The 11,267-nt window shown below is 33.8% G+C and overlaps 1 pseudogene; it reads right to left on the bottom strand.

The window, feature by feature from the left end:
* Window positions 1-9,148, bottom strand: part of LOC102867394 — a 25,008-nt pseudogene extending 15,860 nt beyond the window's left edge.
* Window positions 9,149-11,267: the final 2,119 nt, after the last annotated feature.

Below are 11,267 nucleotides of genomic sequence, written 5' to 3'. Positions count from 1 at the left end.
TTAAACCTGTCATTGATCATATTTGTGAGAAAACATTCAAGAATGTTGGTTATTCTACTGAACAATTTCTATATGATTAGCTATAATAGATATTTTCCTGTAACATTAGTTCTTATAAGGGTTGTGTTTAATCTAAGATGAAATATAATTATACCAAATTTTGTTAAGAGAGAAAAATAATATAGAATGTATTGTTTGCCGTGTTGTTGTTGTTAATTACCAGTTGAGATCAACTCATAGTGACTCTATGAAAAAAGACCTAATGTCTTTCCAGAGCTTTCACTGTTTCTCCAAGATCATATAGTGTCCAGAGGCATGTGGTTTAGGAAGTGGATGCCACTCCTGTTTCCCAACCTGTTTTACATCTGGGAACTCCACCAAACACTGTCCACAATGAGAAACCATTATGGTGTTTGATATCCCCATGGCACAGGGTTCAGCATCACAGCCAACCCAGGTTACCTCATACAGCACACAGACAAAGAGTGTTGTGCAAAGTAGAAGAATATTCCTCCAGATATAACAGCACTAGTATCATTTAGCAGTGGTTAAGTGTTGTTGAGCCAAATATGATTCAGAATAAGCTTTGTACAAAAGACCTGAACTTTGTTCTATAATTACCATCATTTCTGTACATTTGTAAGAGAGTTTATAGAGTTTTGTAGAGTTTCCAGAAATGTATACAACATATTATCACCATGATTGTTGTTGTTAGGTGTCATCAAATTGAGGTTGACTCACAGTGACTCTAAGAACAAAATGTATGAACTCCATTCTATCCTGTGCCATCCTCACACTTATTGACACACAAGAACCCATCCAAGAGTCACAGCATCAATACATCTGGTTGAAGGTCTTCCTCTCCTTCGCAGACCCTTCCATCCTTCCTAGCATAATGTCCTTCTGTAAGGAGTATCCATCTTAGTAAAATGTCCAAAGTATGTTTTCATTCTTGCCTCCAAAGAGCACTCTGGCTGCACCCTTTCCATGACATATCTGTTTGTTCTTTTGGGATACATGGGATATTCAGTGCTCTACTCCAACACCATACCTCAAAGGCATAAATTCTTCTTTTGTCATCTTTATTTATTATCTAACTCTTAGATGTGACCAGAAAGACTATAACTTAAATCAGAAGTATCTTAGCCCTCAAACTGATATCATTACTCCTCAATAATTTGAAGAGGTTTCTAACTGAGAATTATCCCAGTACAGTGTGTCCCCTAATTCCCAAACCACTGTGCCAAGGATATTAATTGTGGATGTAAGTAAGATGAAATTGTTTCGTTTTAATCTCTTCTCCATCTACCATGATGGTAACTATCTTCATAAAGTCCAGGTTGTCAAATAATTTGCTCAGTGTACAGAATAAGTAGGTATGTAAATAAGTAGAGAGTGTTTAACATATACTACTTAGATATTTTATAGGGTTTTTTTCTAGATTTTTTTTTTCTTGTTTGTGTCATGTTTATGAAGTTACCACCAGTACATCAATTTGTATTGTAGTTCACAGAAGCTTAGAATAAAAATAGTCAACCCAACTCAACTAAATGTTTTGCTTAGGAATTCAAATATCAGTTCAATGTGACTCCAATGTTTCTTCATTTATTGTCCTATTATGTAGTTTATACACACATTTACTAGTATATTACTTTTACACTGTCTTCTCTACTTTTCCCTTAACTGAAATATTTATCTTGACAATTTATAGTTATTTCTTTATAAATGAATAAAATCTCACATGAGGACCAATAGATACCATGATAGATGAAGAAAAGACTGAAATTATAAAGGATTTTATTTTACTTAAATACGCAATCAACACCCATGTTAGCAGCAATCAATAAATTAATAGAAGAGTTGTGTTAGACAAATCTTCTCTCGAGGAACTCTTTAAAGTGCTACAGAATAAGGATGTCAGCTTAAAGACTGAAACATCTCTCACCTAACCCGTAATATTATCCTATGCACGTGAAAATTGGACTATGGATAGGAAGACCAAAGAAGAATCAATGTCTTTCAATTGAAGTGTTGGAGAAAAATATTTAGTGGAATGCCAAAAGAATTAACAAATCTATACCAGAGGACATGTAAGCAAGGTGGTCCTAGAGTTGTTGTTGTTATTGTTGTGTACCATCGAGTCAGACTGACCTATAGATGACCCTCCAGTGGGTTTTCAAAGACAATTATTCTCAGGAGAGGAGATTGTCCATCTCTGCGGAGCATCTAGTAGCTTCAAACAACATGTCTTTGGGATTGCAGTGCAGTTCTTACCACTAAGCTACCGTATACTTTGGACACATTGTCAGGAGACATGTAGTCCATGTAAAAGACTATTATGTAAGGAAAAGTTAGCAAAATAGAAGACAATGATATAGATTCATACAGTGAGTACAACAATGCACTTACACATCCTGGAGGTCTTAAGAATGAGGCAAGATAAGGCAAGATTTTGATCTGTTTTTCATCGGGTAACCCTAAGTCATAGTCAACTGGAAGGCACCTAGAAACAACTCAATCAAATGCTTATATATCTATGGAACTACACTGTAGTTCCATACAATCTTTTCTTCAGAAATAAAAGTCAGTAATATATGGGGAAAAGAAAGTTTAGGTTACTGGTGGGAGATACTTTAGAAAAGAAGAAAAAAAACTAAAAAAAAAATGATTGCACAGTTTGATGAGTGGTTAGGCTGGAGGAAGTAAATGGGAAGGATCAAAGAAAAAGACAGGATAATGATGAGCAAAGTCCACTGGTGATTAATTTTATAAGACATAATGTATAAGAATGATAAAAATTTAAAAAGTATATCTGATAATATATTTTCATGCACAGAATAAGTTAAATGCAAATAAATTATAGAATTTTACTTTCAAGCAATGTCACTTGATATTTTATTTTCAAAAAGTTTAGTACTGTGATGTGATATTGAAATCCAACCATATGTTTATATGGTTGTTAAGTTATTTGCTAGTCAACTAAATCATGTTATTTGAAGGGCACAAACCCTCAGCTTAACTGAGTTTACTAAGTTATATTTGTAATTTTTTCTCATCAATTTTAGGAAACAAATACTTCAATTTTAATTATAAGAATTAACAAGTAGTTAGAGTAAGCATAAGTAATTCTATTCGTGTTGAGATGAAAATTTGAACAATAAATCTTTGATCTTCAAAAAACATGGCATTTAACTTTGATGTTTGCTATTTGACCCTAATATATATCTTTTTATCAAAATGTTCTTAATTACGATTTTCCACTTTTACTGAGTAAAGTAAGATCTCCTGCTATTAAAAGTATTTTTCCTAAGAATATAAACTATTCATAAAATTTTACAAGCAAACTTTTCTAGGGTATAGTTTTCCTTATAACACTATTCCCTAATGAGTATTTTAATATATTACATATTTGCATAAAATGCATAACTAGATGTGGTAAATTTTGTCTAATTGGGGGCAAGAGAGTTATTGACCTTTGAAGCTAAGGTTTTGTTATAGATTTTAAAGCAACTAAAGATAAATGAGGCTAAAGTGGAAAAGGTCTTAGATGTATGTATTTACAAATGAATAGAAAATAGTATGCCTTTCTTTAGTATATGATTTAGTTAACTTTTAAGATAGCATTTGTTGTCCTGGTAACCTTTGAAAGCATCTATCAGAGCATATTACAAATGCAAGAAGATGCTGAGTGAACAGGTTTTTGGCTTCACAGATTCATGTTCTGATTTGAGCTTTGTTCATCTGAGCTATAAAAACAATACAGAATTTATATGCAGCAAAATTATGAAAAGAAATTGATATGAATTTAATTTATTTAAAGCTCATTTGAATGCAATTTATATCCCTTCATGAATATTTAATTTACTTAATAACATTATGTGGAAGAAAAATTATCTGTACCTAATTAGAGAAGTCTAAACATATTAATGAAATATTGGAGAAAAGGATTCTTAAAACTCATTTAGTGAGTTCTCTCTGGTGTTGGGTTCTGTGTTTGGGGTCTTCCATGAATAATGTAATTTAGTGTTCAAAGAAATGTGTGAGGTTGCACTAAAATCATATAGATTTCAAAACACTGAGCCAGAATTTTTAAACAAGCTCAAAGGTGATATACTCATAAAGTTATAGAATAGTGATTCAAAGCCAGGCTCTATGGTTATTAATTACTGCACCATTTTTCTTTGGCCATACAGTATTTTAAACAACGATAATCCCTTTGAAATTCATAGCAAAATTAAATTGTTCATTGTTGTTGTTTTTGTTGTTGTATACTCTCTAGTTGGAAGCAACCCATAATTGAGCCTCCTGCAAGTTTTCAGAAGCAGTTAATTACATGGGAGGAGACGGCCCATCCTTCTCCCACCAAACAGCTGGTGGATTCAAACAATTTACCTTCGAGGTTACAGCGCAACTTCTTGGTTACCTGTGCTCTGACAGTATCTCTTAGAATTATTACTATAGCTTGATAAATAATTATTAATATCAATGTCTTTCTTGACTTATTCTCCCATAAACAATTAATGCAAATTCAAGTAAATTGAAATATTTGACAATTTCAGAATTTTCTTTATCATAATATTGCTTATTGTTCCCAATGTGAAGATTTTTTTTTAATTTTTAGTTTTGCAGTGTAACCCATACTTAATGCTTTAGGTCTTGATTTTTATTTGTAAGGGCTTCTGGTCATAATGCATTTAGGAGACAAGACTCTTTCTTCTGCATATTGCAGGCTGTTAATACATCTTCCTCCAATCCAGACACTGTTCATCTTCATACTTTCCAGCTTCTCAAAGTATTTACTAGCTTATCTATAAAGAATGGTAAAAGTATTAAAAACTCATAATTTCTCCTGCTAAGATTAATAGCGGACTATTTATAAGAAATGTCAGATCAACATAGCTCCAATTTCTTGACCTGTCATATAAGTCTATGATTCTTTGACACCAAGAGGACCTCCTTTTCTCATTTTCCTAGCTCCTTTATATCCCTTGGGTGCAATGATCCTCTACAAGGTCTACCAGAAACTCAGACCTGTTAGGGGAATGACTCATTTAACTGTATGTAGCACTCTGGGTTTGGAAACTGGTGAGCCATGGCCAGGTTCTTGTAGACTATCAGTTATGGCATGGTTGTATGGCAACTACGGGTAATGCAGGCTGGAGGTGTTGAAACTAGTGAGCAGCAGAAAATTATGTCTCAGATGAATGAGCTTTTCCTAAAGAAAAAAGACAAAGGGTGCTAAGGTCCCATGAACTTCTAGAAGGTTCTAGAAGGGTGGGGCTTGTTACCCTTTCTAATCCTCTCGCTTTCATACTATAATAACGACAGCACAAACTAACAGTCAATTATTGGCTAGAGATGACATCTGAATTATTAACTCTAGACACTAAGAAACCTGGAGCATCACTTCCCTGATTTTTAAACCACAGAGTACTCTCTTGTTCTGTTTTGATAACTGCCTTTTGATCTATGTACATTTTCTTCATGAGCACAACTAAGTGTTCTCACATTCTCTTTCTTTGTAATGTTAACCATACTTTTCTGTGATGCACACAGTCGAATGCTTTGGTTTATTATGTTATACCTGACTAGTCAAACATTTAGAGATACATATGGAAAACAAAATTAGAAGTCAAGTAAAACATGTAAGGGATGAGAAAATATATTAAAAATACTATTAATATGCACTAATGGTAGGAGGATGGGCCATTAACTCCCGTGTGATTAACTGCCTCTGAAAACACACCAGAGCATCAGGTACGGGTCAGATCCAACTCTATGGTACAAAACAACAACAACGTACACTAATAGCACAACATTACAAAATAAAATTTTACATTAATATTTCAAAACAAATTAGGTCTACTTGAACTATGTTTAGTGGAATGGGAGATAAATGAGAAAAAACGACAAACCAATTTAGCAGGCAAGAGATAGTACATTTGGGTGCATGTGATCATAGTGTGCCAAGAATTTAGGAGTTTGACTAATTTAATCCTCCACATTGTGCTTTAATTGGAATGGTTAATTAGAGAATATAATTTAGTAAATATCGTACTCAGTAGTATTTCTTTTGTTCCCATGTTTAGTAGCTACTTTTTAGTTAAGAGTCAGCATTTTAAAAACTAGTTGATCCAAGAAAAATACTGTTTATAGATACTTTGTATACTTTGTAAATATGACAAAATGTCCTTATACATTTGTATGATTTATAATGGCTGTTGTTCTCAGTATTTAGCTTCAGTATTTGAGCAAAATTTGTTTTGCTCTGCTTTGCTCAGCAGATGGCTTCTTTGAGTGAGGTTACCTGTTGGGTTAAAAAAAAATGAATTTCTGAGCCCAATATATCCTTATCTCCTCAGAGGACTTGCAGTTTTTCTTTTAAATTTTTTACTGTTTACTAATGATTTGCCTATTAACTTATTTGTAATGACCATCTCTCATCATACATATAACTGTTTTATAAGAGGTTGTCAGATATTATCAAGATCAATTATAACAGTACACTTTTGGTTTTATGGAATGTTTCTTTACATTATAAACATAAGTTATAGGAACTATACTTGTTTGAATTAGTTTTAAAGAGAAATTACAATTATCTAGTCTGCTTTTGGGAAAGTCTACTCTCAAGGACCTTCCCAAAGCGCAGAGGAACAATGGTGTCAATTTTAAAATAAGGTGCACCTGACTTAGACCATGGTCTTTTCAATCACTTGTTATGCTTCTGAGAACTGGACAATGAATAAGATGGCAGAAGAAAAATTGATGCCTTTGAATTGTGGTGCTGGAGAATACTGAATATCCCATAAACTGCCAAATGGACAAACTGATATGTCTTGAAGAAAGTAAGCACAGAGTTCTCCTTAGAGACAAGGATGATAGTTTAATCTCACTTTTGAACATGTGGTAATAAGAGGCTATTCTTTATAAAGAGGCATCTTTGACCATAATGCTAGATAATCACATACCTTTTGAGTACAACTTACCACAAATATGACTTCAAAAGAAAACATACATTAGTATATCTTAAAAATCAACTGTCCTTTTTACTCTATGTATCTACAGTCAATTATTTTAGATAAATATGGAAAATAAATCATTTTTCATACTGAAAAAAATTAATGTTTATAGATACTCTGAAAGGTGTAAGCGTAGAACTATTTTTCACTCTTGTCGGACATTTTCATGTATTTCAATATTTACCTTGCCTTCTGTTTCCAATGACACTGTTTTAATTTATGAATGAATGAGAATCTATCTAGAATACCTTAGATTTTTCTCTCTGATTGTTTTCTCTCGACCATATTCTTATTGATATAACTTCAAGTTGGTCTTCAACATCATAATTTTCTTTTCCTCTTTTAAAAATTTGAATGGATATTCTTGTTTTGGAACTTAGAATCTCTGACGATGTTTCTTCAGGTTTTGCTATAGTGTTAGCTGCTGTTGAGTATGAATCATAAAACTCATAGTTTATAGTTGAGTTTGAACCACAGAGCTGAACACTGTTCTATCCTTTGTCATCTTCATCCTCTCTGATATACTTAAGCCCACTACTGCAGTTACTATGTCGACTCACATCATTGGGGGTCTACCTTTTTTCATTGACCGTCATCTTCCCAATTATGAAGCCTCCTTTCAAGGAATAGCATCTCCTAGCGATATGTAAAAGATGGCAGACAAAAAATTGATGTCTTCAAGTTGTGTTGAAGAAGAGTACAGATATTTCATGGACTCTTTACTGAAAGAAAAAACAGATGTCTTAGAAAAAGTGTAGTCAGAGTGCTCCTTTGAAACAAAAATGCCCAAGTTTTGTCCCTGATACTTTGAATTTTCTTCCTGAGTTCTCCTCACTTACAAAATTAGTGGCTACATCAGCCCATTTTATTATTTCACTGAACATAGTTTTTTTTTATTAAATATACATAATTTTATTAAAACTTTATAAAAAAACCAAAATGCAACATTATAAAAAAACCCCAAATTTACTAATGATACTAATTTCCTAGGAATCTGCTGAGCTACTACACATGAGAAATTATAAAACCTTTACATATTTAGAAACATTCAACAAAAGAGGCTTTAAAACCTCGTACATACTAGCCCGTCAGAAATCTACAACCTGCATTTTCCAGAAGTGTTTTCTCTGCAAAGAATCTTTATCAGCTTTACAAAATCCTGTACAATTTTTAAAAGGAAGCTAGTACTGAGCTGCACTTGGATTCTCATTTTGAGCTAACAAATGCCTGAGCACACACACCTACTCTACGCACATTATATGACAGCCACTTCATCTTCATCTCCCTCTTCTTCCTCTCCTTCCTCTTCCTCCTCTTCATCTTCTGGTTCACTCTTCTTCTTTGAACCTGTCGCTCAGTCAGGACCTCTCTTTCCTGCTTGTCTCTCACCCTTGGCACCGTATGCAGCTATTATCTTTCTCACACTTCTCCTTTAGCTTCCTTACTTTCTGTTTACCTTTAGATGATTGTTCATATCGCATTTCACCCCATTTCTTTGCAGTATCCCCAATGGATAGTCCTGGGTGTTCACTTTCAATTTTTGGACAATGTTCTTAGGAAAACAGCATAAAGGCCGACGGCGGCCCCTTAAGAGCATTTGGATCTTTTTCCTTATCACCTTTGGGAGGAACACAATTTTTCACCTCGCTGTCATAGCGTGCATTTTGAGTTCTTGCAGTCTCTTCAAACTTTGACTTTCCCTTTACAGATATGGTCTTCTATCTCTTGGAGCACTTCTTGGAGAACTCGACAAAGGTGAATGAAGATTTAGCGTGCTTCTTCTGGTGCCCTTCTCTGCACGTCTGCTAGAAGAATGTGTACGAGGACATTGTGCTCCTAGGCTTCTGTGGTCTCCTTTGCCCATCGTGAAACTCGAAGACTGCTGTGAACCAAGGAGTTTTTCCTCCGACGTGGTAAAGCAACCTAATCCAACTTAGACTCTTCCTTCCAAGGGCTCCAGTATTAACAGGCTTATCCTTAACACAGTATGATCTCCCGGAGCACACTTTTGTTTTTCTTTGACATCTCATCTAGATTCAGATCACATCCTTATACTTTTACACTATGAGAATTCTTGCCAACTTACGTTCTATTTTATTGATCTTATCCGCAACATAGAATCCTACCATTACAACTAAGTATACACATCTACCATGGAAATAGTACAATTTTTTTAGAGTTAGTATAGATAATTCAGCATAGAATTTGGTAAGGAAAGAATAAAATTTTAAATCACAAATCCAACTACACACATTTAACGATGATTAACATTTTTTATATTAATACTCTCATTACCAAAGAGGTAGCCCTGGTGATGTGAAAGTTAAGCACATGACTGGTAACTGAAAAGGCTGCAGTTGTAACCCATCATGTTCTCAGCAAGAGAAAGATGGACCGGTGATTTTCCATAGGATTTACAGCTTTGGAAACTCTCTGAGGCATGCCTATTTTGTTAGGTAAGTTCACTCTGAATCAAGGAATTCTGGTAATACAGCATTTATGTGATTCTCTAGTAACAGAAAAGTTACCAGTTCAAAGCCATTCCCAAAGTATCTGGGAAAAAGGTCTGGTGAGCTGCTCTCAGAAAGTCTAAGAAATTCTCTGGGACAGTCGAACTCAGGGCATTGGAATCTCTGAGTCCAAATCAATCTGAGAGTACCTAATGAGAGCAACAATAACAAAGATAGTCTTTTTAAACGTAGTGTACAAAAAGGTATAAATACATAGGCTCAGGACAATTGCCTTTTCAAAGAAAGTATGATTAGTTGAAGTGAATCTAATAGGTACAACTCTATGTACTGAGGATGTTATAAAGACTGAGTCACAATAAATGAGGAAAATAGATAAACTGAAATGAACAGCATAAATTTTCAAAACAATTTAAATGCATCCTGAATCTCTTTTTATCTACCTTGCTATGTTTTCTAATCAACTTTAATGATTATCTATTCCTGTTTTACAGAGTTTTAATAAATCCATTGAATTGAGGCATAGAGGCGACAAAATTTTCATATATATGACTTTGCTTGCTTTCTTTGAAATGGTTTAATGTTCTGTATGCTTCTATATTATAATATGCAAAATTTTACAATTCACTTAACTTGAAGTTTCTACATCTATTTCACATTGCTTTTAATTTAATTGAAATCCATCATTATGTTATACCTTGTTCTACTCCATTCCTTCCTTACCCACAGCTCTAAAAACCCCCAAATGTCAATAAAGTACATTATTAATAAAAATTTCTTATTGATAAACATTTTTGACTTCTCATAAAGTATCAGTCAATTTTATTTGCATTATGTATGCCCACTGGAGCCATGTAAAATATTAATGAGGGAAAAAGAACTTTTATCTTTTGTGATGTTTTACTTTCTATATTCAGTTCTTTTCTGAGTAATGTTAAGTAATTTCTTTGCTCAACTATATTGAGCCCCTCTAGCTTTTATTTCAAAAGTTTTCTCATTTCATATTCAACATTTTACCACTATTTTCATTCTCCAATATGAAATTGTATTCATTGACAATGAATTAATTTTATCTTTACTACATTTTGTATCTATATCTACATTTACATGTACATTACTTTCAATGCCTATAATCTAGGGATAGCCTTAAGACAACTCTCTGGGCATAGTACATAGAGAGTTGCACTGCCAGCCCAAGGGCTGGGCCTATCTGATGGTTCAAATCCATCAGCAGCTCTGCAGGAGAGAGATTATCAAGAAAGCAAAACAACAAACTACAGAATGGGGGGGAAATATTTTGAAGCCATGCGTATGATAAGGGTTTAATTTTCAATATATATAAAACTTAACAATGAGAAGGCAGATAATAAAATTAAAGCTTGATAGAGGACTTAAATAGAAACAGATGAAAAATACCCTCAGTATCTAGAGTCACTAGAGAAATACACACTTATACCACAATAAGATATCAGATATTACCCATTAGAGTAGTTAGTAGAATGTTTGTGTACTGAAATGATCAACACACTCATCAGTTGAACAAGCATTTGTAGGTTCAATGCCACTCAGAGCTGTCTTGAAATAAAGGCTGGTGATTTCCTTACAAAATAGTAATTGAAAACCTTGTGGCACAGTTTGCTGCTGTGAAACACATGTGGTAACTATGAATATAAACTGGCTCGATGGCCATTGTTTTCTCCTAATTTGTTGTTGTTGTGTAGTGTTGAACTGGAATTGACTGACAGCTGACCTTCCAGCGCATATTTAAGAGAAAGTAAAT

Source organism: Elephantulus edwardii, unplaced genomic scaffold (assembly GCF_000299155.1).
Source record: "Elephantulus edwardii isolate Elephantulus edwardi_28Jun2011 unplaced genomic scaffold, EleEdw1.0 scaffold00261, whole genome shotgun sequence".
Taxonomy (NCBI): Eukaryota; Metazoa; Chordata; class Mammalia; order Macroscelidea; family Macroscelididae; genus Elephantulus; species Elephantulus edwardii.
The sequence above is the reverse complement of the archived record's forward strand: the minus strand, read 5'-3'. Positions and strand labels throughout refer to the sequence as shown.